Below are 27,761 nucleotides of genomic sequence, written 5' to 3' on the forward strand. Positions count from 1 at the left end.
GGTGTATGAATGCAACAAGAGATGTAAATGCAATCCAGGTATCTGTACGAACCGCTGGTGCAGCACGGCCTCCAAGTGCGTCTGCAGCTCTTCAAAACGCAGAACAAAGGGTGGGGCATCCGGTGCCTGGATGACATTGCAAAAGGATCCTTTGTCTGTATATATGCAGGTGCGCTTACTTGACTTAGGGGTTACCTTGAGATTGATCCTGGATTGTAGAATTTTAAAGCAGATCGATAGTGAAAAGTAAAAAAAAAAAAATATCTTGTATGGGGGAGAAAAAGCGTACTGACCCGAAATGCATAATTGTACTATGGAAATGCTCCTATGCAGGTCCCTTGACCAAAATCTTCCCTCTTTGGTCACCTGTTCTGTAGAGGATAGGACCAGTGTTTTAGAGGGCCTAGTACAGACAGCAGACCAGGGGCGGACTGACAACTCATGGGGCCCCTGGGCAATAGGGGATCATGGGGCCCCTGGGTCCATGCGCAAACTCAAAAAAGCCTATGAAAAAGGTACCAGGGGCATCTCATGGGGCCCCCTACTGACCCCGGGAGTTTCCAAATGGTAAGTCCGCCCCTGCAGCAGACACATCATCACCAGATACCAGGGTGGTTGTTTCCAGTAAGATTGGTAAAGTGGACCTGACCTCAAACTAGAAACTTTAAAAAAAAGTGCCGGGGTAGCTGATGAAAGGTAAGGTCCTATCGATGTTGGGTATGCCCCCGGAGATACACCTCCCAAGATCTCTTTCCCTACACAATGTATGGGCAGACTTTTGGGAGTCCAGGCAGCTGCATTGTTCTGTTAGGAAAGAAACTGGAGTGTAGTTCTTCTTCCTCTTCTTCTTCCTCTTCTTCTTCCCTTCCTCTTCCTCTTCTTCTTCCCTTCCTCTTCCTCTTCTTCTTCCCCTTCCTCTTCTTCCACTTCTTCATCCTCTTCCTCTTCCTCTTCTTCTTCCTCTTCCTCTTCTTCTTCCTCTTCCTCTTCTTCTTCCTCTTCCTCTTCTTCCTCCTCCTCCTCCTCTTCCTCTTCCTCCTCTCTTCCTTTCTCCTCCCCACCTCTTCCTCTCTCTTCCTCTCCTTTCCTTCTCTCCCCCCTCATTCTTCCTCTTCCTCTTCTTCCCTCCTCCCCCCCCCCCTCCTTCTTCCTCTTCCCTCCTCCCCCCCCCCCTCCTTCTTCCTCTTCCTCCTCCCCCCCCCCCTCCTTCTTCCTCTTCCTCCTCCCCCCCCCCTCCTTCTTCCTCTTCCTCCTCCCCCCCCCCCCCCTCCTTCTTCCTCTTCCTCCTCCCCCCCCCCCCTCCTTCTTCCTCCTCCCCCCCCCCTCCTTCTTCCTCCTCCCCCCCCTCCTTCTTCCTCCTCCCCCCCCCTCCTTCTTCCTCCTCCCCCCCCCCCCTCCTTCTTCCTCCTCCCCCCCCCCTCCTTCTTCCTCCTCCCCCCCCCTCCTTCTTCCTCTTCCTCCTCCCCCCCCCCCCTCCTTCTTCCTCTTCCTCCTCCCAAATGATCCACTTTAGCACATGGATGAACCATTCTCGTTTTGTGCTTCCTCACAGGTAAAATCCTGACCGATGACTTTGCAGACAAAGAAGGCTTAGAGATGGGAGATGAATACTTTGCAAATTTGGACCACATCGAGAGTGTAGAAAACTATAAGGATGGTTACGAAAGCGATGTCAAGTCATCTTCTGATAGCAGCGGAGTTGACCTCAAGGAGGACCACGAAGAAAACACCGGCACCGATGACCAGGACGAGTCTCAAGACAGTTCGGACGACAATTTTGGAAAGAACGAGGACATCACAACCAGCTCTGTATGGCGGAGCTATGCTACGCGGCGGACAACTAGGGACAGAAAGAGAACGGGGCTGTAGATACCGCCTCTAAGGACTCTGCTTTGGCCAGACAGACCAGCCAAGAGGAGAATACAGACTGCAAACTGCCCGAGGAGACCTCCCAAGAACAAGGTGGCTTCTTGGTTGAGCTCCAACACCATGGCGGACTCCTTTTTGGACTCTGATAGCCGGTCGTCTCTCAAAATGGGAGATGCGGCAGAATTGGAGAAGCATGTGAAGAAGGAGGAACCTACCAAGGTGAGCGTGGTCTACAGGTAATGGTGTTATACAAATGATGGTTGGGTTTTGAAGGGGTAGCCATCTTCCACATAGTTGCCGGCATTCCAGGCTTTGAAAGTGATGGGTGGTTGCTTTGCTTCAACCAAGATCCAACGTGGATTAGCCATTAACGTAACAAAACTGGTAAAGAGGTTCTTTGCCGTGCTAATCAGTTCACTGTGGAGCCCTCTGTCCTTGAGCAGAACCTCTGCATCCCTCGCTTGCTGGCCTCTTTCTGAAGATCTGAAGGGATGTATACTATTAACACCTTCCCGCCCGGCCTATAGCAGATTGACGGCTGGGTGGGACACTCGCCATTATGACTGGGCGTCCTATGACATCCTGTCAAAATGAGCCACTCGTGCGGCCACTGGGCCGCACGGCAGCGCGATCTGTCCCAAGGGACACAGCCGATGACATATCACCACACCGGCCCCATTGCCAGTGTCATGTGACCGCTGTGACCAATCACAGCAGATGACCTGTCAATTATACACAATGGATGCCTTCCTGTCATGCCCTCCGTTGTATACAATTATGTTGTTAGCTGTGACTAGTCAAGGCAGTCACATGATACAGAAAAGGGCCAATCACAGCCCATCTGTATCATGTGGTCAGCTTTGCCTAATCACAACAAAAGACTGAATTAATCCATTTCATTCAGTAACAACGATTGCAAATATGAATTGGTATTAGCAATCATAATGTGTTAGAAAAAGAAAAAAAAAAATCCTGATCACTCGCCCAGAGTAGTTCCATGTTACTATGGTAACATTGTATTGCTTTGGTCCCAGTGTGCTGAAAAATAAAATGGTAAAAAGAAAAAATGTAATGAAAAAAAAATAGAAACATTTGAAAAAAAAAATACAAATTAAATTCTTATTTTTACCAAAGAAATGTAGCAGAATACATGTTGACCTAAATTCATGAAATGTTATTTATTTGCAAAATTTTTTAACAGAAACGAAGAAAAGTGCGTTTTTTGGTTTTTTTTTTTTTTTGTTTTCAAAATTTTCAGTTGTTTTTTAGTTTTATTTAGCAAAAAATAAACCCAGTGGTGATTAAATACCACCAAAAGAAAACTCTATTTGTGTGAAAAAAAATAACAATTTCATATGGGTACAGTGTCGCATGACCGCGCAATTGTCATTCAGAGTGCGACAGAGCTGAAAATTGGCCTAGGCAGGGAAGGGGGTATAAGTGCCCGGTATTGAAGTGGTTAAATGAAGTAAACCTAAGCATCAGATTTCTTGAAGAGATCACGGACCCCCACCCCCTTCCCCCATAATTTGATATGGCTACAGTGTTGCATGACCGCGCAATTGTCATTCAAAGTGCGACAGAGCTGAAAATTGGGCAGGGAAGGGGGGTATAAGTGCCCGGTATTGAAGTGGTTAAATGAAGTAAACCTAGCATCAGATTTTCTTGAAGAGATCACGGACCCCCGCCCCCTTTCCCCCATAATTTCATATGGCTACAGTGTTGCATGACCACGCAATTGTCATTCAAAGTGCGACAGCGCTGAAAATTGGCCTGGGCAGGGAAGGGAGGTATAAGTGCCCGGTTTTGAAGTGGTTAAATGAAGTGAACCTAGCATCAGATTTCTTGAAGAGATCACGGACCCCCGCCCCCCTTCCCCAATAATTTCATATGGCTACAGTGTTGCATGACCACGCAATTGTCATTCAAAGTGCGACAGAGCTGCAAATTGGCCTGGGCAGGGAAGGGGGGTATAAGTGCCCGGTATTGATGTGGTTAAATGAAGTGAACCTAGCATCAGATTTTCTTGAAGAGATCACGGACCCCCGCCCCCCTTCCCCCATAATTTCATATTGGTACAGTGTTGCATGACCGCGCAATTGTCATTCAAAGTGTGACAGCGCTGAAAATTGGCCTGGGCAGGGAAGGGGGGTATAAGTGCCTGGTATTGAAGTGGTTAAATAAAGTGAACCTAGCATCAGATTTCTTGAAGAGATCACGGACCCCCGCCGCTTCCCCCCAATGCCTGACAAAGTCTTTATCTGCCTTTCAAAACAACAACGCCATCTTTGTTCAGGCATCAGGTCAGGATCTGCTTCCCGGGCTGGGATGTTGATTCAGATTAAGTATGTCTTGGTCCTCCAGTTGGGTGTACACCAGCCGGGTGTGCGCAGGAGATCTTCATCTTTATGGTCGATCTGTTGTTTGCAGTTCTTGGCTGTTGTCACTACTTGTGACTTGTCATAAGGACACAGGTTACAATCTCATCACTGGAGGAAAGGAGACTAAGTAAATGTCCTCCTGCAGCAGACTGATCTTAACCACTTCCAGTCCGGACACTTCCACCCCCTTCCTGTCCAGGACAATTTTCAGCTCTCAGCGCTATCACACTTTGAATGACAATTGCGCGGTCATGCAACACTGTACCAATTTTAATTTTTTAGCATTTTTTTGAGACTTTTTGAGACCGATAAAGCTTTATTTTGGTGGTATTTATTCACCACTGGGATTTTGATTTTGTTTTTGCTATATAAATGAAAAAGTCCAAAAATGTTGGAAAAAAAAGTGTTTTTCTTTTGCAAATTTTTCTTCATAAATCTTGGCCAAAATTTATCCCATTATCTTTTTAGTAAAAAAAAATAAAATAACCCAAATTAGTTTTATAAACCAAAAATTATAAAATATAAATAAATATACAAATTATAAATATATAATATAAACATTTTTTACATTTTTATTTAATTTTTTTATATTTTTTTTTTTTTTACATATTGTCACCCTAGCAGTACAGTGTCACTGTACTGTGGGGGGTGATGAAGATTTTTTTTTTTTTTTACACTGATTGCTTTTACACCCATAAAGGCTGTAAAAGCAATAATTTCTCCTTCTCTCTAGCTGCTTCTCTCTAGCTTCTTGCAGCCATTGAGAGCTACTGTGTGAGCTGTGATTGGTCACAGCTTGTCACATGGTACAAGGCTGTTGTGAATAGCCTTGTACCATGTGACCTCTGTGATCATTCACAGATCTCACACGTAGTAAGCAATGATGTCAGAAGTGACATCTTGCTTACTACTCTTCATGTGATCACTGATTGGCCAATCAGTGATCACATGATCGGGACCTCGCACAGAGATCGTTCGACGATCGGTGTTCCACTTTGTCCAGAGGACACAGCAGGCACCGGATCGCGGTGCTGCACGCTTTCAGGGAACGCGCACAAACATGGAGCGGGGAGGACGTTTATAAACGGCCACCCGACCCTGCAGTGCCACCGTCAGGCCGTTTATGTACATGGGCCGGACGGGAAGTGGTTAAACTACCTAATGTCACTTGGCTGGAGCATAATTGTGTCCTGATAGAAGGTATGGCTTTATAATGGTAATGAATGGCCAGTCTCCTTCAAAGGGGCAAATTGGTCTTAAAATCCTTAACTGGGGTACAGTTTGATTGCTCCTGTGGACAGGTGTCTGTTATACAGGTAACAAAATGAGATTAGCAGCACTCCCTTTAAGAGACTGCTTCTAATCTCAGCTTGATACCTGTATGAAAGACACCTGGGAGCCAGAAATCCTGCTGAATGATTGGGGATCAAATACTTATTTCCCTCATGAACATGCAGATCAGTCATCATTTGTTAGACATGCATTTCTGCTGAATTTTTTGTTGCTATTCTGTCTCTCAGTGTTACAATACACCGAACATTCGATTTTTAGACTGATCATTTCTTTGTGAGGGGCATTCAAAATCAGCCGGGGATCAAATACGCATTTCCTTCACTGTGTATGAGAAGGGCAGCCAACTCCGATGCGCAATTACCGCACAGAACGCAAAAACCTGCCGTGCCGTGTGTGTACTTTACAAAATGCAATGATTAACCCCTCACCCTCCTGAGGATTCCCCCCCCCCCCTTCCTGACCAGGCCATTTTTTGCGTTACGGCGTTGCGTTACTTTGACAATTGCGCGGTCATGCAACACTGCACCCAAATTAAATGTCCGTCCTTTTTTCGCCTCGAATAGAGCTTTCGGCAGTATTTCATCGCCTGTGCGTTTTGTTTTTTTTTGCGCTATAAAAAAAATACAATTTTGAAAAAAACTATTTTTGACTTTTTGCTATTAAACATGTTCAGTAAAAAAAACTAATTTCGTCATACATTTAGGCAAAAATGTATTCTGCTCCATATGGGTCTTTGCTAAAAAAAAAAAAATCCTGATACATGTAAATTAATTGGTTTACGTGAAAGTTAAAGCGTTCAAAAATGGCGGTGTGTATATAGTGTTTTTTTTTTTTTTACTCATAATGGCGGCGATCAGCGACTTATAGCGGGACTGCGGCGGGCATTCTGACACTGGGGGAAACTGACTTGGTGTCACTGACATCCCCAGTGACACCAATACAGTGATCAGTGCTAATAAAGCCCCTCCCTCTTAGATTGTAAGCTCCCAGGATCAGGCCCTCCTATCCCTCTTGTATTGAACTGTATTGTTGCTGTATTGTCTCCCACTAATTGTAGTGGGAAGACGCTGAGCAAACTGTTGCGCTGTATAAATCCTGTATAATAATAATAAAAAGCACTGACATTGTACTAATGGCACTGGGCAGGAAGAGGTTAACGTGGGGCGATCAAAGGGTTAACTGTGTGCTGTTTCACATTATGTGCTGTGTCTGTGTTTCCCTGTAAGCACACTGCATTGTATGGCTCGGCTATGCAGAGCCATACAAAGCAGTGTGCATGAGCTGACAGGAGAGTGATCTGTATTGTTTACATAGAGTTCTCTCCCCCCATTGGTAATACTCGGCGATCACCAGTTACCAGCGAGCAATCACTGGCCAGGACCCGGTGATTGACAGCCGAGGCCACAAATAGCAAAAAGTCCAAAATATTGTTTTTTTTTCCTCAAAATTGTCAGTTTTTTTTTCTGTTAATAGCACACAAAAAAAGAGCAGAGGCGATCAAATACCACCAAAAGAAAGCTCTGTTTGTGGGGGGGGAAAAAAAGGACGGAAATTTAATTTTGGTTGCAGCGTTGCATGACCGCGCAATTGTCAGTTAAAGTAACGCAGCGCCGTATCGCAAAAAATGACCTGGAAGGGATGGAGGGGGGATCCTCAGGAGGGCAAGTGGCTAAACAGACAGCGCATGGGGCAATACACATGTATATCCAAGATGTACGGGATTTGTTGGTTCATCCAATGTGATCCTTCTGATCAGCTGCTGTGTGCTGGGAAGGCTTTTCTCTGACCTCTCTTCTCTGACCTCTCTTCTCTGACCTCTCTTCTCTGACCTCTCTTCTCTCTGCCACAGGAGACTGAAGACGGCAAACCTCCAGGGTAAGTCTATATATATACTAGAGTCTGTGGGGCAGAGCCCCTGTATGAAGGTGAGTTACCTGTGTCAGCCAATCACATTCTTTCATTTTCCAGTAGTAATTAGAGATTGCAAAGGAGCATCTAGGTACCATGGGCAACCATCTGTTTTTCGGGGGGGGGGGGGGGGGGGTTGATTTTTTTGGGGGTTGATTTTTTGGGTGGGGGGGATTTTTTTTGGTGCTTTGGGGATTTTTTTTGTTTTTTTGGGGATTGTTTTTGTTTTTTGTGTTTTTTTTGGGGAATTTTTGTTTGGGGATTTTTTTTTGTTGTTTGGGCATTTTTTGGGGGGGATTGTTTTGGGGATTTTTTTTGTTTGGGCATTTTTTGGGGGGGGTTGTTTTTGGGGATTTTTTTTGTGGGTTTATCTGGTTTGTTTTTTGGGTTTTTTTTGGGGGGGGATTGTTTTTTGGGGATTTATTTTGTTTTTTGGGGATTGTTTTGGGGATTTTTTGTGTGTGTTTGGGGTTTTTTTTATGTTTTTTGGGGATTTTTTTATGTTTTTGGGGATTTTTTTGTTTGGGGATTTTTTTTTTGTTTGGGGATTTTTTTTTTGGGGGGGGGGGGTTATTTGTTTTTTGAGGATTGGTTTTTGAGGAATTTTTTTTGTTTTTTTGGGGGGGATTTTTTGGGTTGTGGGGATTTTTTTGTTTGGTTTTTGGGGATTTTTTTGTTTGGTTTTTGGCGGGTTTTTTTGTTTTTTGGGGGATTTTGTTTTTCTTTTTTGAGGATTTTTTTGGGGGGATTTTTTTTTTTTTTGGGGGGGAGGGTCCTTTTTTGTTTGTTTTTTCGGTTCTTCGTAATAAAAGGATGACATGAATATATGTGGCTGATGTCAATACTCTTTATTGTTTCATCTGCTTTATCTCACAGGGCTGGAGAGAGCAATCGAATGTACGGTTATAATCCGGCACCAGCTAAACCCGAAGGCATCAAGAGGCCCCTCAGCAAAACTGCAATGCACCAGATCAGACGCCAGTCCAATGCCCAGTCTAATGACGTAAGTTTGCCCATCGGCCTCTACATTTATGTTTGTCATGCATCTAAATGTATCATCCATATGTCAGTATTAACCACTTCCCCTCCTGAAGATTTCCACCCCCCACCCCCTCTCCTGACCAGGCCAATTTTTGTGATACGGCGCTGCGTTACTTTAACTGCCAGTCATGCAACACTGTACATAAACAAAATTTATGCCATTTCCTCCCCTCCCCACCCCACAAATAGAGCTTTCTTTTGGTGGTATTTCATCACCTGTGCTGTTTTAATTTTTTGCGCTATAAACAAAACAAAAAGACTGAAAATAAATATTTGACTTTTTGCTATAAAACATATCCAGTAAAGCAATTAAAAAAAAAAAACAAAAACAAAATGAAAAAATGACAACTGCGCAGTCATGCAACACTGCACCCAAATTAAGTTTACATCCTTTTTTTTCCCCCAGGAATAGAGCTTTCTTTCGGTGGTATTTGATCACCTGTTTTTTTTATATTTTTTGCGCTCGAGAAAAAAAAACAATATTTTGGACTTTTTGCTATTAAACATGTCTAGTAAAAAAATTTAAAAAAATCAAATTTCGTTATAAATTTAGGCCAAAATGTATTGTGCGACATGTCTTTGCTTAAAAAAAAAAAAAATCCTAATACGTGTAAATTAATTGGTTTACGTGAAAGTTATAGCATTTACAAATGGCGGGAAAGATTCTGGGATTTTTTTTTTCCCTATGAGTAATGGCAGCGACTTTTAGCGGGACTACGGCATGCATTCTGACACTGGAGGGGGGGAACTAACGTGGTGTCACTGACATCTCCAGTGACACCAATACAGTGATCAGTGCTAATAAAGCCCCTCCCTCTTAGATTGTAAGCTCCCAGGATCAGGGCCCTCCTATCCCTTTTGTATTGAACTGTATGGTAGCTATACTGTCTCCCGTTATATTGTAAAGTGCTCAGCAAACTGTTGGCGCTATATAAATCCTGTATAATAATAACTAGAAAAGCTACAATTTCTGGGGAAATTGTGTGAAGTGTTCTTGCTTCCACCAGTAGTCTACAACTGGAGTGGGCGGAGTAACTGGGTGGAGTGGCTTGTCACTCTGCTGCCTGCTCGCACACCTAGGTTCCTATGGCAACTCACTCTACAGCAAGGGCAGAGAAGAGCGGTTAAAAACAAACTGCTCCAACTTGCTCACTTCACTGGCGGTTGCCATCTTCAAACGGTTGTAGTTTAAAAATGATAAATCCTATACCGAAGAGCTTTATATTGTGAGAATCACAAGACCCAGACCTACATTTTGATGCCTAGTGTGTCTCTGAAATATTAAAAATGAAGGCACAGTCGCAGTTTAGAAATTGCCCTTCAAATTTGAGGTGGCTAGAGTGGAGTTTCAATAAATGTCAATGGGCGGCGTGAGTTACAAACAAATGGTAATATTGTGAAAACTATCAGGACTATGGCTTAGCCGTGGACATTTTTAGTGGCAGCGGGGATAGCTGAACGTTATGATATAAGATTTGTGTAGGTGGCCTTGAAAATGAGGGAGTGATGGCAGTTTAGAAATCATGTTCTGATTTTTCAGCTCACACTCTAGCTTTTGTCAGCTCACACTCTAGTTTTGAACATTCCGTCATTCATTCCTATGGGACCAATTTCACCACAAAAATGGCGATATTTCGTGAACCATTTGGCGAAACGTTCCACAAAGTAATAGCGCACCAATCGGGAACAATCCGCACGTTTCGGTATATTACTGTCTATGTAGTGTAAAACGTGGGAGGAGTTAGGGTGGTAAATTTGGCTATAATAATAGGAATATATATGTGAGATAACAGGAAGGGGTCGCCATGCAAGAACACTTAATAATAAAAAGCACTGACACTGTACTAATGGCACTGGGCAGGAAGGGGTTAACATGAGGGGCGATCAAAGGGTTAACTGTGTGTAGGGAGTGTTTTACTAGGGGGTGAGGTTTACTGTAAGTACACTGATCGGGATGGCTGTGCTGTGATGTGCACAGCCATCCCGAGCAGTGTGCCCGAGCTGTCAGGGAGGAAGACTGTTTTTTGTAACCAAAACAGTCCTCCTCCCCATCGGTGATTGTCGGTAATCACCAGCCAGGATCCGGTGATTGACATCCGCGGCCGCTAATGGCAGGTTCCTCCTCTTTGACTATGCTCTAGTCCTAATACTTACCGCCCCCCCACCGGTCACACCGATCTGACTTCCAGTGAAGTTGCACAATTTCAAAGTCGGATGTCACTTCGACTTCAGTTGCAACTTGGAAGACATCTGCCTAGACGTGTATGAAGTCTCCCCTGAAGTAGTGCAGAAATCGGCGCGGCTCCGACCAAGTTGGATTCGCACTGGTTTGGCCGCTCTCATTGCGGACGATAGGCTCCAACTAGCCATACGATTGGCAAGTCGCACCCAGTGTCAGCGGTGTGTTAATGGGGACCTGTGGCTGATGAGTCCTAGGTTGTAAGCTGCTAAGAAGTTGTCTAATCATTTTCTATCTGTATCCCTGATGTCTAAAATCACTTGTAATGATGTTGAACCAATTCAATACCGGGCACTTTTACACCTTCCTGCCCAGGCCAGTTTTCAGGTTTCAGCGCTCTCACACTTTGAATGACAATTGCGCGGTCATACAACCTTGTACCCAAACTAAAATGTTATCATTTTCTTCACACAACTAGAGCTTTCTTTTGGTGGTATTTAATCATCGCCGGGGTTTTTATTTTTTGCTAAATTAACAAAAAAACCTGAAAAATTTGAAAAAAAACCCACGTTTTTGTTTGTTTCTGTTATAAAAGTTTGCAAATAAATAATTGTTCTTCATAAATTTAGGCCGAGATGTATTCTACTACATGTCTTTGGTGAAAATAACCCAAATTAGGATGTATTTTTTAGTTTGTAGGAAAGTTATAGAGTTCACAAACTATGGGATAGATCTGAATATTGATCAATCCTGAAGTACTGATGGCCAATCTAATTTCTTGAGGTCCAAGAATGTCAGAACAGTACAGATATCGCCCAAATGTCAGGACAGTACAGATATCGCCCAAATGTTAGGACAGTACAGATATCGCCCAAATGTCAGGACAGTACAGATATCCCCCAAATGTCAGGACAGTACAGATATCCCCCAAATGTCAGGACAGTACAGATATCCCCCAAATGTCAGGACAGTACAGATATCCCCCAAATGTCAGAACAGTACAGATATCCCCCAAATGTCAGAACAGTACAGATATCCCCCAAATGTCAGGACAGTACAGATATCCCCCAAATGTCAGGACAGTACAGATATCCCCCAAATGTCAGAACAGTACAGATATCCCCCAAATGTCAGGACGGTACAGATATCCCCCAAATGTCAGGACGGTACAGATATCCCCCAAATGTCAGGACGGTACAGATATCCCCCAAATGTCAGGACGGTACAGATATCCCCCAAATGTCAGGACGGTACAGATATCCCCCAAATGTCAGGACGGTACAGATATCCCCCAAATGTCAGGACGGTACAGATATCCCCCAAATGTCAGGACGGTACAGATATCCCCCAAATGTCAGGACGGTACAGATATCCCCCAAATGTCAGGACGGTACAGATATCCCCCCAATGTCAGGACGGTACAGATATCCCCCCAAATGTCAGGACAGTACAGATATCCCCCAAATGACCCCTTTTTGCAGAGTAGACAGTCCGACGTACTTCATAAGAGGCATGACGAGTTTTTTGAAGTTGTATTTTTTTTGTCATAATTTTTCGGGAAAGTTAAAAAATTAAAAAAATTATTTTCACTATTTTTTTTTTACATATTGTCACCAGTGCAGTACAGCGTCATCATATAACTGGCATGGCAGTGATCAGGGACACTGACTGGTGACAGTGTGAAAAAAAAAAAATATTTTTTTTTTTTTTATTACATTTTTTTTCTTTTTTTTTAAGATTTTTTTTTCATATTTCACTATGTCCAAAGTAGTACAATGTTACCATAGTAACATTGTACTACTTTGGGGAAGTGATCAGTATTTTTTTTTTTTACACAATTTGCTTATAGCAAAGAATTACTTTGCTATAAGCAAGCATTTACCTGAATGAAATCGATTCATTCAGGGTTTTTTTTTTTTTGTGCTTAGCTGGGGTTTGGCCACAGCTAATCATCACGACATGTGCATGTGATTAGCTGTGACCATTCATAGCTAGACACTAGTATAAAATGGATGGCATGAATGAAGCCATCCATTGTATACAACTGTCATGTGACCTGCTGTGATTGGTCACAGCAGGTCACATGGTACCGGCAACAGGGCCAATACTCAGATCTGTCATCGGCCGTGTCCGAGGTACACGGCCGGTGACAGATCGTGCCGCTACGCGGCTCTGCAAGCGCGCGAACTGCGCATGTGCGGGAGTACGCCAAATGGCGGCCTCTCGGAAAGCTAGTACATTTTTCCGGACGCCATACGGCTATTGGCTGGGCGCCAAATGGTTAAATGCATTCTTTTTTTGCTTTTCTGGCTGGAAAAGGATTCTAGAGAAGTCTTCTATCCACGATCTATATTCTGCACCTTCTGAGTTTGAGGGGTTTTCGGGTACACTGACAGACGTCAGGTGGTGATCTGACAGATCTGGGTTGCCTACATTTATTTTTCTCTGTCAAAAAACTGGCCTCAAGTGGTGGATCCAAACTACTACTCTGACGTGCAGTCCAGGATAAAAGTCATTTGCTGTGAATCAGAGGTGCCCAGTAATGCTGGTCTTTAACCGCTTCCTGCCTGGCTGATAGGAAAATGACGGCCTGGCGGGACTCTCGTCGATCTGGGTGGGCATCATATGTTGTCCTTCCCGGTTCACGCAGGGCCGTACTGTGGCCAGATCGGTCATCGGCTGTGTACCTTGGACACAGCCGATGACAGATCTGTGTACCGGCCCGTTGCCAGTACCATGTGACCTGTGACCAATCACAGCAGGTCACATGATGGTTGTAAACTGTGGATGGCTTCCTTTCATGCCATTCATTGTATACATGTGTGTCTAGCTGTGACTGGTCACAGTGATCAGATGCACAGGCTGGGCCAATCATAAAAAGGAGAGAGAGGTGCGCCAGACTAAGTGTAGTATAAAAGTCACAATTTATTGCACACAAAATAAAAACACTCACAGGAGGTAGAGATATATCACGCATCAATGATATATAGGGAGGACGTCACCTGGGCGTGATCCCATCAGCAGGATGGATGGAGTTCCAGGGGCCACAGTTGTACCAGCTGGTACTCCTTGGTCATTCCTGTGGGAGGTGTGAGGAGGGCGGGTGGATGTCCAGGGGGCCGCGGTGCATGTGTGAGCCGGGTCTGCTGGCAGGTGTCTCTCACCTCTCCAGCCAGCATGGGCTGTGTCACGTAGGGGGGAAGAACCAGCCTGGAGCGCATCCAAGATGGCCACCGACCGGAAGTGACGTCAGGACAGGGCGTGGAGCCGCAGGAAGGGGGGCGATGACGCGTTTCCGAGCAATCAGCTCTTTCATCAGCCAATCGCAGCCTATCTGTGTCATGTGATTAGCCGTGGTCAATCTCAGCTAACAACAAAAAAAACCTGAATGAATCGATTTCATTCAGTTAAATGCTTGCTTATAGCAAAGAAATTCTTTGCTATAAGCAATCAAACTGTATAAAAAGAAAAACTAAATACTGATCACTTCCCCAAAGTAAATGTTACTATGGTAACATTATACTACTTTGGTCCTAGTGAAATATGAAAAGGAAATCTTAAAAAAAGAGAAAAAAGAAATAATAAAATTTGCAAAAAAAAAGCAGTGTTTGTTTTTTTTTTCGTACTGTCACCAGTCAGTGTCCCTGATCACCGCCACACCTGCTATATGATGGCGCTGTACTGCACTGGTGACAGTATGTACAAATAAAAATAAAAAATTGTGAAATTTTTTTTTTCTATTTCATTTTATTTTCCAAAAAATTATGACAAAAAAATTACAACTTAAAAAAAACTCGCCATGCCTCTTGTGAAATAAGTTGGATTGTCTATTTTGCAAAAAGGGGTCATTTGGGGGATATCTGTACTGTTCTTACATTTGGGGGATATCTGTACTGTCCTGACATTTGGGGGATATCTGTACTGTCCTGACATTTGGGGGATATCTGTACTGTTCTGACATTTGGGGGGATATCTGTACTGTTCTGACATTTGGGGGATATCTGTACCGTTCTGACATTTGGAGGATATCTGTACTGTTCTGACATTTGGGGGATATCTGTACTGTCCTGACATTTGGGGGATATCTGTACTGTCCTGACATTTGGGGGATATCTGTACTGTCCTGACATTTGGGGGATATCTGTACTGTTCTGACATTTGGGGGATATCTGTCCTGTTCTGACATTTGGGGGATATCTGTACCGTCCTGACATTTGGGGGATATCTGTACCGTCCTGACATTTGGGGGATATCTGTACTGTCCTGACATTTTTGGGCCTCAAGAAATTCGATTGGCTGTCAGTACTTCAGGATTGATATTTTCAGATATATCCCAGTTTGTGAACTCTGTAACTTTCCTACAGACTAATGCAGGCCATAGACGGTTCATTTATTGGCCGATTTTTCATCCGAAAAACGAAACATCGTTCATTCTGTAAACCGATGTTGCCATCAATGATTGCGAAAATAGGCCATTTTTCACGAATTTTCCAGCATAACCGTTAAACGAAATTAGGAACCGCGAAAATCAGCTGATGCCATTGCCCCACTAACAGTGCGAAAATCGCCCGATTATTCTTTCGGATGAAAAATTGGCCGATAAACGAACAGTCTATGGCCTGCATAAATAATAAACACTGATTTGGGTTCTTTTCACCAAAGACATGTAGCAGAATACATCTCGGCCTAAATTTATGAAGAACAATTATTTATTTTGCAAACTTTTATAACAGAAACAAAGAAAAACGTGGGTTTTTTTTTTTTCTTCAAAAATTTTCAGGCTTTTTTTGTTCAGCAAAAAAAATAAAAACCCCGGCGGTCATTAAATACCACCAAAAGAAAGCTCTAGTTGTGTGAACAAAACGATAAAAACGTAGTTTGGGCACAGTGTAGCATGACTGCGCAATTGTCATTCAAAGTGTGAGAGCGCTGAAAGCTGAAAATTGGCCTCGGCAGGAAAGGGGGTTAAAGTGCCCGGTATTGAAATGGTTAAAAAAAAATCGAAAAGAAAAAAAAGTAATAAAAAATAAAATATATAATTTTTTTTTTTCACACTGTCACCAGTGTCCCTAATCACAATCACACCACTTATATGAAGACGCTGCACCGGTGACCGTATGTAAAAATTAAAAATGGTGAAACATTTTTTTTTTTCATTTCTTTTCTTTTTCGAAAAATTATGACAAAAAAATTACAACCCAAAAATTGGCCTGGGCAGGAAGGGGGTAAAAGTGCCCAGTACTGAAATGGCTAAAAAAAAAAATCGTAAAAGAAAAAAAAGTCATAAAAAAAAAATGTTTTTTTCATACTGTCACCAGTGTCCCTGATCACAATCACACCACTTATATGAAGACGCTGTACCGGTGACTGTATGTAAAAAAAATAAAAAATGGTGAAACATTTTTTTTTTCCATTTCTTTCTTTTCTAAAAAAAACTATGACAAAATTACAACCTGAAAATTGGCCTGGGCAGGAAGGGGGTAAAAATGCCCAGTATTGAAATTGTTAAAAAAAAATCGTAAAAGGAAAAGAAGTAATAAAAAAAAATAGAAAAAATATATACATTTTTTTTCCATACCGTCACCAGTGTCCCTGATCACAATCACACCACTTATATGAAGACGCTGTACCGGTGACTGTATGTGAAAAAAAAAAAATGGTGAAACATTTTTTTTTTTTCCATTTCTTTCTTTTCTAAAAAAAATTATGACAAAATTACAACCTGAAAATTGGCCTGGGCAGGAAAGGGGTAAAAATGCCCGGTATTGAAATTGTTAAAAAAAGAAAATTTTAAAAGAAAAAAAAGTAATAAAAAAAATTGAAAAAATATATAATTTTTTTTTTCATACTGTCACCAGTGTCCCTGATCACAATCACACCACTTGTATGAAGACGCTGTACCGGTGACCGTATGTAAAAAAAAAAAATTAAAAATGGTGAAACATTTTTTTTTTTCCATTTCTTTCTTTTCTAAAAAAAACTATGACAAAATTACAACCTGAAAATTGGCCTGGGCAGGAAGGGGGTAAAAATGCCCAGTATTGAAATGGTTAAAAAAAAAATCGTAAAAGGAAAAGAAGTAATAAAAAAAAATAGAAAAAATATATACATTTTTTTTCCATACCGTCACCAGTGTCCCTGATCACAATCACACCACTTGTATGAAGACGCTGTACCGGTGACTGTATGTGAAAAAAAAAAAATGGTGAAACATTTTTTTTTTTCCATTTCTTTCTTTTCTAAAAAAAATTATGACAGAATTACAACCTGAAAATTGGCCTGGGCAGGAAAGGGGTAAAAATGCCCGGTATTGAAATTGTTAAAAAAAAAAATTTTAAAAGAAAAAAAAGTAATAAAAAAAAAATTATATATTTTTTCAATTTTTTTTATTACTTTTTTTTCTTTTAAAATTTTTTTTTTTAACAATTTCAATACCGGGCATTTTTACCCCTTTCCTGCCCAGGCCAATTTTCAGGTTGTAATTTTGTCTTAATTTTTTTTAGAAAAGAAAGAAATGGAAAAAAAAAATGTTTCACCATTTTTAATTTTTTTTTTTACATACGGTCACCGGTACAGCGTCTTCATATAAGTGGTGTGATTGTGATCAGGGACACTGGTGACAGTATGAAAAAAAAAATTATATATTTTTTCAATTTTTTTTCATACTGTCACCAGTGTCCCTGATCACAATCACACCACTTATATGAAGACGCTGTACCGGTGACCGTATGTAAAAAAAAAAAATTAAAAATGGTGAAAATTTTTTTTTTTTCATTTCTTTTTCGAAAAATTATGGCAAAAAATTACAACCTGAAAAATTGGCCTGGGCAGGAAGGGGGGATGGTGCCCGGTACTGAAATGGTTGAAAAAAAAAAATCGTAAAAGAAAAAACAAAAATCGTAAAAAAAAATATAATTTTTTTTTCATACTGTCACCAGTGTCCCTGATCACAATCACACCACTTATATGAAGACGCCGTACTGCACCGGTGACAGTATGTAAAAAAAAAAGATGGTGAAACATTTTTTTTCGTTTATTTCTTTTCCAAAATATTATGACCCAAAAAATATTACAACCTGAAGATTGGCCTGGGCAGTGAAAGCGCCCGGTATTGAAGGGGTTAATGGACGTGCTGAGTCTCTAATACACGCTGTTCATACATATCGGATGTTTTGTGCCATCAGGAGGTGCTGACCCTGTCCAGCAGTTCAGAGAGCGACGTGGGAAGCGGGGCAAAGAAGACCACCACCCAGGCCAACCCGAACGACAGCGATGATGTCCAGACCATTTCTTCTGGTTCTGATGTAGACGAGGACAAAAAGAACACGACCACCACTACAGGTACAGACCACATCGTATTTTTTTTTGGTGCAGCATTAATCCCTGCGCTCATGTAAATGGCTGTAACTGGATATTAGCAGGCGACGCGACCGATTCTGGCAGCTTTTGTAGTTGATCTGCACCAGAGCAACAGCCAAAAATGCTGGTTGTCACATATAAAAATCTGTAATAGGAAAGCAAATGGATCCTTTAACCACATCATACAGTGAGTGGGGTACAGATCAGACAAGGGGTGCATTTCATGCAAGGGTGGCAGCATCTATCTCTGCCCGTCAGAGATCTGTCTGTGTATCGGCATCGTACTGTACAATTCCACTTTACCAGGTAAAAAGCCCTATCCAGCTAGTGCAGGTACATAGACGTACAAAGGGCAAATTACATTTGTAGGGTGTGCTGTCCAAATGGTATGCAGAACATTCCCAAATGTTGCTGCAAGTAAGAGACTTTTAATTTTTTTTTGACAATTTTAGGAAATTTAGACTATGTATGGAAATGGTAAGAATTTTTGCAAAATATTTTGGAACCCCTTAGCGCCAACGTAACACAAATATTTGGTCTCGCAGAACTGGGCTTTTTTCCGTGGGGCTGCATATTTGTGTACCTGTCTTTATGCTGGGAGCATGCTGCACGGTGTCACTGGGAGCCCCGGGTCCCGTAGACCCAGGACTCCTGATTCCCAGGACACATGATTGCTGTGATAGCCTCTGATTGGCTATCACAGCAATCATGTGTCCTGATCAGTCACTGTGAAGCCTGCCCCCCCCCCCCTTTTTTTTTTCTCTGAATTGTATCTCTCCTTGCAGAGAGAAAAAAAAACTAAGAAAAAAAAAAAAGATAAATTTTAACCACTTCCCATCTGGCCCATGTATATAAACAGCCGGATGGTGGCAGTGCAGGAGCAGGTTGCCATTCATAAACGGCGCCTGCATTTTCAGCCTGTGCGTGCTCCCTGGGAATGCACGGCACCGCGATCTGGTGCCCGCTGTGTCCAGTTTGCTGTATGGGACTCTGTGTGAGGTCCTGATCGTGTGATCACTGATTGGCCAATCAGTGATCACATGAATAGCAGTAAGCAAGATGTCACTTCTGACCTCATTGCTTACTACGTGTGAAATCTGTGAATGATCACAGAGATCACATGGTACAAGGCCCAATTACAACTCTCACAGTTTTCACAATGGCTGCAAGAATGCAGCCAGAGAGAAGGAGAAATGATTGCTTTTCCAGCCTTTATGGGTGTAAAAGCAATCAATGTAAAAACAAAAAAAAAACAAAATCTTCATCATCCTCCACAAGTACAGTGTCACTATGGTGACACTGTACTGCTAGGATGACAATATGTTTAAAAAAAACGTAAATAATATTAAAAAATAAAAATGTAAAAAAAATTTAGAAAAATTATAATTTTGGGTTATAAACTAATTTTGGTGATTTTTCTTTTACTAAAAAGATAGCTGAATACTTTCTGGCCAAGATTTATGAAGAAAGATTATTTGCAAAATTTTATTTTATTTTTTTTTAATTTTTGGACGTTTTCATTTATATAGCAAAAAAAATAAAAATCCCAGTGGTGAATAAACACCATCAAAATAAAGTTTTATCTGTCTCAAAAAAATGCAAAACAATTCAAATGGGTACAGTGTTGTATGACCGCCTCGTGATTACCGAGCATCTCCGATGGGGGTGGGATTTGGAGAACTGTTTGTAAACAAAACAGTTCTCCCTGTCGGCTCTTGCAGTTAACCCCTTGATCGCCCCTCATGTTAACCCCTTGATCGCCCCTCATGTTAACCCCTTCCTGCCCAGTGCCATTAGTACAGTGTCAGTGGTTTTTTTTTTTCTTTTAATTATGATCACTGTATTGGTAGCACTGTCAGTGACACCAAGTCAGTTCCGCCATGTGTCAACACCTGCCGCAGTCCCGCTATAAGTCGCTGATCGCCACCATTACTAGTAAAAAACAAAAAAACAAAAAGCCCAGTATAAATACTGCCATATGTAGATGCTTTCACTTAAACCAATTAATTTACACATATTGGGATTTTTTTCAGCAAAGACATGAAGCAGAATACATTTTGGCCTAAATTTATGATGAAATTTTTTTTTTTTCTTAATTCTTACTGGACATGTTTAATAGCAAAAAGTCCAAAATTGTTTTTTTCTCAAAATTGTCGGTATTTTTATTTTTTTTTTTATTGCACAAAAATAAAAACTGCAAAGGCGATCAAATACCACCAAAAGAAAGCTCAATCCGTGCGGAAAAAAAGGACTTAAATTTCATTTAGGTGCAGCGTTCCATGACTGCGCAATTGTCAAAGTGACGCAGGGCTGTACTGCAAACAATGGCCTGGTCAGGAAGGGGGGGAAATCCTCTGGAGGGCGAGTGGTTAAGGGATATTTTTACTAATAAAGTTGGGTATAACTTTTTGCCAAGTTTTCTGTTTTCCCATTCGGGAGATTTCCCTCTACTTCCTGTGTGTCACTAGGAGAGGAAGTAAGGTGTAGACAGCCTTGAAAACCCAATTACACCTTCCCTTGATGGCTCCAATCATTTAGCTGGAGATGCAAATGTCCTCTAATGGCGGCTAATGTGTGTATGAACTGTGATTCTGGAAGTATGACACTGCAGCCAATCGTATTCATTTCTTGTGTCCACTCAGGTCCAGTGAAGAGACAAGTGGCTGTAAAATCCACCCGCGGCTTCGCCCTGAAATCTACCTATGGCATCACGGTGAAGCCCAACATGGCATCTGCGGACAGAGGTGATGGACTGATTGGCCGGAGAACAACACGGCAGTTTTACGATGGGGAGGAGTCCTGTTACATTATCGACGCCAAACTGGAGGGAAATTTGGGGCGATACTTGAATGTAAGCATGTGATAAAACTGATGCAAAACATTTGATGATATTAACTCTTATGCTTCCTTTCTTGCTCCCTTTCACCCTTTGCTTGCCATCTTTCCTTCTCTTGCGCCCCCCCCTTTTTTTTCTTCATGCTCTCTCCCTCCCTCCTTTACTCGCGTACTTTCTCTCCCATCCTGTCTCTCTCGCCAGACCCACCCCCTCTCTCCCTTTCGCTCAATCGCCCGCCTGCCCCCTTGCTCCCTTTCGCCCCCTTGCTCCCTTTCGCCCCCTTGCTCCCTTTCGCCCCCTTGCTCCCTTTCGCCCCCTTGCTCCCTTTCGCCCCCTTGCTCCCTTTCGCCCCCTTGCTCCCTTTCGCCCCCTTGCTCCCTTTCGCCCCCTCGCTCCCTTTCGCTCGCTCGCCCGCCCCCTCGCTCCCTTTCGCTCGCTCGCCCGCCCCCTCGCTCCCTTTCGCTCGCTCGCCCGCCCCCTCGCTCCCTTTCGCTCGCTCGCCCGCCCCCTCGCTCCCTTTCGCTCGCTCGCTCCCTTTCGCTCGCTCGCTTGCCCGCCTGCTCCCTTTCGCCCGCCCCCTTTCGCCCGCCCCCTCGCTCCCTCTCGCTCGCTTGCCCGCCCCCTCTCGCTCGCTTGCCCGCCCCCTCTCGCTCGCTCGCCCGCCCCCTCTCGCTCGCTCGCCCGCCCCCTCTCGCTCGCTCGCCCGCCCCCTCTCGCTCGCTCGCCCGCCCCCTCTCTCTCGCTCGCCCCCTCTCGGTCGCTCGCCCGCCCCCTCTCGCTCGCTCGCCCGCCCCCTCTCGCTCGCTCGCCCGCCCCCTCTCGCTCGCTCGCCCGCCCCCTCTCGCTCGCTCGCCCGCCCCCTCTCGCTCGCTCGCCCGCCCCCTCTCGCTCGCCCGCCCGCCCCCTCGCTCCCTTTCGCTCGCTCGCCCGCCCCCTCGTTCCCTTTCGCTCGCTCGCCCGCCCCCTCGCTCCCTTTCGCTCGCTCGCCCGCCCCCTCGCTCCCTTTCGCTCGCTCGCCCGCCCCCTCGTTCCCTTTCGCTCGCTCGCCCGCCCCCTCGTTCCCTTTCGCTTGCTCGCCCGCCCCCTCGCTCCCTTTCGCTTGCTCGCCCGCCCCCTCGCTCCCTTTCGCTTGCTCGCCCGCCCCCTCGCTCGCTCGCCCGCCCGCTCGCTCGCCCCCCCCCCTCGCTCGCTCGCCCGCCCGCTCGCTCGCCCCCCCCGCTCGCTCGCTCGCCCCCTCGCTCGCTCCCTCGCTCGCTCGCCCGCCCTTTCGCCCGCCCGCTCGCTCCCTCGCTCGCTCGCCCATTCACTTTCGCTTGCCCACCCCCTCGCTTTTGCGCGAGTCACATGAGAGTAAATCGGTAAAGAGAATAAACAAAGAATCCCTTGTACTTAAACTTAGAATGGAGCTATATTTCTGTACTTCTGATGAATTGTGTTCTTATTAATCCATTCCTGTTTGGCCCCCGTGTAAGTATAACAGGGCTCATACGCCAAGGAGGCAGGAAGGTCTGCTTAATCATGTGACCACTGTGATTGGCTGTCACAGCGGTCACATGATCAAGATCTGGTTCCCACTCATTGGTACAGGCCAAGAGCTATCTTTGACAGTTTAGTCTCTGTGCTCTGAGCGCACTATTAACCCAGAAACCCCTACCGCTCAGACGCATGTGCGACATGTAGGCCTTAGAGCCCACCCTCTTTGCCACCACACATGCACTGCATGGGCAGAAGATCTGTAATGAGTGTTTGGAAGTTGCTATTGCTGACCACCTCTTTTGAAATCTTACCTGGCTGTCATCCTGATCCAATGGATTCAGTTCTTCAGGTTGGCGACTTGAAATAAATGCTGCACAGTGACTGATCATCGTGATGGCCAATCAAAGGCTATCACAGTGATCGGCACTCCTGGTTCTTGATCATTAGTATGAGATGCTGGGAGAAAACGGTAAAAGCACATGTACACATATACAGTCTCATGGAAGATTGCCTTGACAATCCTATTGCTAGCTGTGAGGCAATATCTTTTTTTTTTTTTTTTTTTTTTTGGGAACAAGTTGTGTAAACGTAGGAAGTATTTGATCAGATTTTGGGGATCAACTTACAGCATTTGGTATTGGCATATGGATGCCTGAAGATTATAAAAAGCATGAACATATATTTCAGATTAGTAGCGTATCCGATAGCAGTACCTGTTTGTGTAGCCAAGCGCTGCAGAGGTCTCATCCCCCGTTTTGTACTTTGTATTACAGCACAGCTGCAGTCCCAACCTGTTTGTACAGAATGTGTTTGTGGACACACATGACCTGCGCTTTCCCTGGGTGGCTTTCTTCGCCAGCAAGTAAGTAATCTGCTTAACATTCCGCCTATTAAAGGGGGACATTAACCATCGGCTGTGCAGCTTTATGCAGAGCGTTTCTAGCAGCAGGCACTGGTGAGCGCAGTGTATGGTGCCATAACATTGCCAGAGTTGAAGAGCTTTACCTCCTAGAACAGTGATGGTGGAAGAGACATAGCTGCCCATACCATACTTTACCTTGCCTTTCCTTTTTTTTTTTCTTTTCATTTTATGTCTGAGGGTAGACCTATGATTATCCCAAGAATACTTAAATTCACTCACGTTGATTTACTTACCACCTCTGATGGTGAGCTCTTCCAAGCATCCACTTCTTTTGGAACGTTCTTCCTGCTAGTTTGAGGTCATGCCCACCTTCTCCATCTCAACTTGAGTACTGTCAGTATGAAGCTGAGATCAAGAACACGGGAACATACAAACTGTCAGGAGGGACGTCCGGGAGTAACGTAAGAATGTATTCTTTTACCAAAAGATTATTTGATGCCTAGAATGGACTTCCAGGAGAGATGGTGAGTCAATCAACATTAAAGGTGGGAATACACAATTAGAAAATCGACCGATCGGTCATCTAACAACCGAGAGGCGTTCGTTTGTTGGTCGAAATCATGGCCCATATTAACTAATCTAAAAAAAAAAAACGTTCGTCGGGCAATACGTAGTGTTGAGGTCTTCCAAGTGGAAGTGATGCGGTGCGCGTGTGACCTTGTAGCCACGCCCTTCCGGCTAGAACGAGCGATATTCACAATTACCAGCAATGAGGATAATATTATTTATTACACGATCTATATACATAAAATATAATCTGCAGAATTCTGGTTTCATTATCTCATTAGGCCAATCTACTTTTAACATCTGGATTTTTCGTTCGTGTTTACGAAGATTCCTTGGACATAAACATCCGGGTCATCTTCTGTTTCCGCTCATGCGTGATAGCGCTTGATAGATTTATTTTTTTTGGATGACCATCATACCACCGTGTAGAAAATCGGTCGTTTGTATGCAAAACAACATTTTTCACCGGATTTTTTCGTTCACAATATCGTTATCGGTTAAAACATCCTGCTCATCAACGTAGAGAAAATCGTTCGATCAGTGCTTCCGCAGAATTTTTCGGATGATTTTCTTATCGTGTGTATGGGGCATAAGTCTGTGTTGTAAGTAGGGTTGCACCGATACTGAGTATTTTCACGAGTGCTTGTACTCGTGAACATGCTCCGAATATCTGAAACCGATAGTTTGCAGTGTGATTTGCAGCAATACAAAATTGAACCGCAAAGAATGGCATGCGGTTTGAACAGGAATGCGATTCTTGTCCAAAGCGCATGCGGTTTCCCCATTGCTCTTGTGTGTATCCAGGCTTGTCATAGCCGAGTTCACACAGGAGCAGTGCGGGAAACATCCCTGCACCAAACCCATGGTGTCACAGAAGGAAAAGCTGGGAATTTGAAATGCCTGTGGTTCTCTCTTCTCTCAGTGCAGGGATGATAGTGCAGGCTAGACAGCTTTTGATTGGTCAGCACCGTCACGGCTTCACAGGCTGAGTAGCGATACTTTGCAGTATGATCTATGTCAGATACAAAATATATGGACACAAATTGCACCACAAAGAATCTGCTTCATAGGCCTGGTATTTGAAATCCCTGTGGCTTTCTCTCTTCTCAGTGTAGGGATGACAGTACAGGCTAGTCAACTTTTGATTGGTCAACACTGTCATGGTGCTGACCAGTCAGAAGCCTTCTAGCCTGTATATGTTTACTGCTGCTCAAGGTGGAGAGACTTTTCTTTTCTTCCATACATTGCTTCCATACAAAGTATTGCTACTCATCGGCGAGTACTTGAGTGAAAGTATTGGTACTCGCACTCGACGATCAGAAACGGGTATTGGTGCATCCATACTTGTAAGGGTTGGGATGGCAGATTGCGACTCTGAAAATTAGCACTGTGGTTTAGCAGTTCAGGTTGTGGCCACACACAGCTACAGATCAGTCTGGAGATGAGGACTCTACTAATAATGGAGGGTGGCTCATTCCTTTCTTCACCACTTTCCTTTACAGTGACCATGTGAGGAAAGACATTAGAGCAGCCATGGTGGAATTTAGTTGGTTTCCAGGTTATGCTAATTCTGGCTTCCTAACCTAGTGAGTCTCTTGTTCTGGAACACATAGACAGCGGGTCAGTTCAGACTTTGCTGACCGCATGCTTAATCCAGGTCAGCGCTTTGGTTGACAGTGATGTCCTGATCACCAGGGCAGCCCTGGGGCGTGCATTCAGGAAGAAAGCCACCAATAGAACAAAAGTACTGCAAATGTTCCCACTTGACTGTGCCTGTCCTTGCCCCATTTCCTATGAATGAGCGCCATGTGACCTTGTTTTGTAGGAGGATACGAGCCGGCACAGAGCTGACCTGGGATTACAACTACGAGGTGGGAAGTGTGGAAGGCAAGAAGCTGCTGTGCTGCTGCGGGTCCACAGAATGCCGGGGGCGCCTCTTGTAACCTCCATCCTGCCAAATACAGAAACCTATCCATGGTGCTGAAGACCTTCAAGGAAATCTTCCCTAAAGGAAATCCGGCAGCTGCCATTGCTGATCTCTTGTAAAAATGCGAGTTGTCTGGCTGATCCTGTTTTTTTTTTTTTTTCTTTTACTGTGTAACTTCCCTGCAACAACCAGGCAGATCACGAGACCCGAATCGTCGTTGGCATACTGGTCATTGGCATACTAGTCGTTGGCCAGTAGCTTCAAGTAATTAAAAAAAAAAAAAAGGAGCAGCCTAACAGCCAGGCAACTTGCTTTTGAGTCGGCCAGGGCAGCCTCTGTTTCTGTCCAGAAGGGTTTCCTTTAATTCCTCCATTTTACAGTCATCCGTCTCTCGTTGCTTCACCACATTGTCTCTGTAGGAGACGCCGCTGCCTCACCTCCACCCATAATGATGAATTGCGGTAATACAGAGAAGCTCAGTGGCATAGTCTTTATTTGTAGAGTTAAATGTTTGATACTTTTTTTTTTTTCCATGTTAAAATAAAAATGGAGTTCAATCTTTAGTGTGCCGTGGTGAAGATTATAGGAATGAACACACCGGGTTTGCCGTCAGTGACAATCGGGCAAATGGTCAGATCTAGCCTGTCTTGCTATTCTGCAGTTTAAAGGGACATTGTCCTTTAAGGCAGCATTACTCAACCTTTTTTCAGTCAAGGCAACCTTTAAAATTAGGGACAGTCCCGAGGCGCCCTTTAACCCCGAGGCGCCTCCCAGCCCTTTAAGGGTTTTAGAAGGCGGGGTTTAGGGTCATGTGACGTGTTGTTACGGCAGTCACATGATCGGGGAAAGGTCCCAATCAAAAGAGGAGATCAGGACCTTTCCGTGAGTACCGGACATGGTGCTGTTTTTTTTTTTTTAATAGCATGCAAATGTGCGACTGCTCGGCTTCTAGGCACAAACGGCAAGGCCGCACATTTGTGTTCGGCCGGCGCCAAGAGGTTAAAACTACGGACGGTCCCGAGGCGCCCTTTAAACTTAGGGACGGTCCCGAGGCGCCCTTTAAAACTAGGGACGGTCCCGAGGCGCCCTTTAAAACTAGGGACGGTCCCGAGGCGCCCTTTAAAACTAGGGACGGTCCCGAGGCGCCCTTTAAAACTAGGGACGGTCCCGAGGCGCCCTTTAAAACTAGGGACGGTCCCGAGGCGCCCTTTAAAACTCGGGACGGTCCCGAGGCGCCCTTTAAAACTCGGGGCGGTCCCGAGGCGCCCTTTAAAACTCGGGGCGGTCCCGAGGCGCCCTTTAAAACTCGGGGCGGTCCCGAGGCGCCCTTTAAAACTCGGGGCGGTCCCGAGGCGCCCTTTAAAACTCGGGGCGGTCCCGAGGCGCCCTTTAAAACTCGGGGCGGTCCCGAGGCGCCCTTTAAAACTCGGGGCGGTCCCGAGGCGCCCTTTAAAACTCGGGGCGGTCCCGAGGCGCCCTTTAAAACTCGGGGCGGTCCCGAGGCGCCCTTTAAAACTCGGGGCGGTCCCGAGGCGCCCTTTAAAACTCGGGGCGGTCCCGAGGCGCCCTTTAAAACTCGGGGCGGTCCCGAGGCGCCCTTTAAAACTCGGGGCGGTCCCGAGGCGCCCTTTAAAACTCGGGGCGGTCCCGAGGCGCCCTTTAAAACTCGGGGCGGTCCCGAGGCGCCCTTTAAAACTCGGGGCGGTCCCGAGGCGCCCTTTAAAACTCGGGGCGGTCCCGAGGCGCCCTTTAAAACTCGGGGCGGTCCCGAGGCGCCCTTTAAAACTCGGGGCGGTCCCGAGGCGCCCTTTAAAACTCGGGGCGGTCCCGAGGCGCCCTTTAAAACTCGGGGCGGTCCCGAGGCGCCCTTTAAAACTCGGGGCGGTCCCGAGGCGCCCTTTAAAACTCGGGACGGTCCCGAGGCGCCCTTTAAAACTCGGGACGGTCCCGAGGCGCCCTTTAAAACTCGGGACGGTCCCGAGGCGCCCTTTAAAACTCGGGACGGTCCCGAGGCGCCCTTTAAAACTCGGGACGGTCCCGAGGCGCCCTTTAAAACTCGGGAC

General features: G+C 44.7%; 1 pseudogene across 1 annotated transcript; it reads left to right on the forward strand.

Annotated features, from left to right (window-relative positions):
- LOC149450911 (histone-lysine N-methyltransferase SETDB1-like) lies at nt 1–26,261 on the forward strand (annotated as a pseudogene). Its single transcript, XR_016315187.1, has 8 exons — nt 1–169; nt 1,553–2,088; nt 7,393–7,418; nt 8,328–8,454; nt 17,856–18,012; nt 20,673–20,881; nt 23,116–23,204; nt 25,597–26,261. The product of XR_016315187.1 is annotated as a histone-lysine N-methyltransferase SETDB1-like (transcript).
- The last annotated feature ends 1,500 nt before the right edge of the window (nt 26,262–27,761 follow it).

The sequence above is a fragment of the Staurois parvus genome, unplaced genomic scaffold (genome assembly GCF_062004578.1).
Source record: "Staurois parvus isolate SC_StPar_1 unplaced genomic scaffold, SC_StPar_1.0 ptg000559l, whole genome shotgun sequence".
Classification (NCBI taxonomy): Eukaryota; Metazoa; Chordata; class Amphibia; order Anura; family Ranidae; genus Staurois; species Staurois parvus.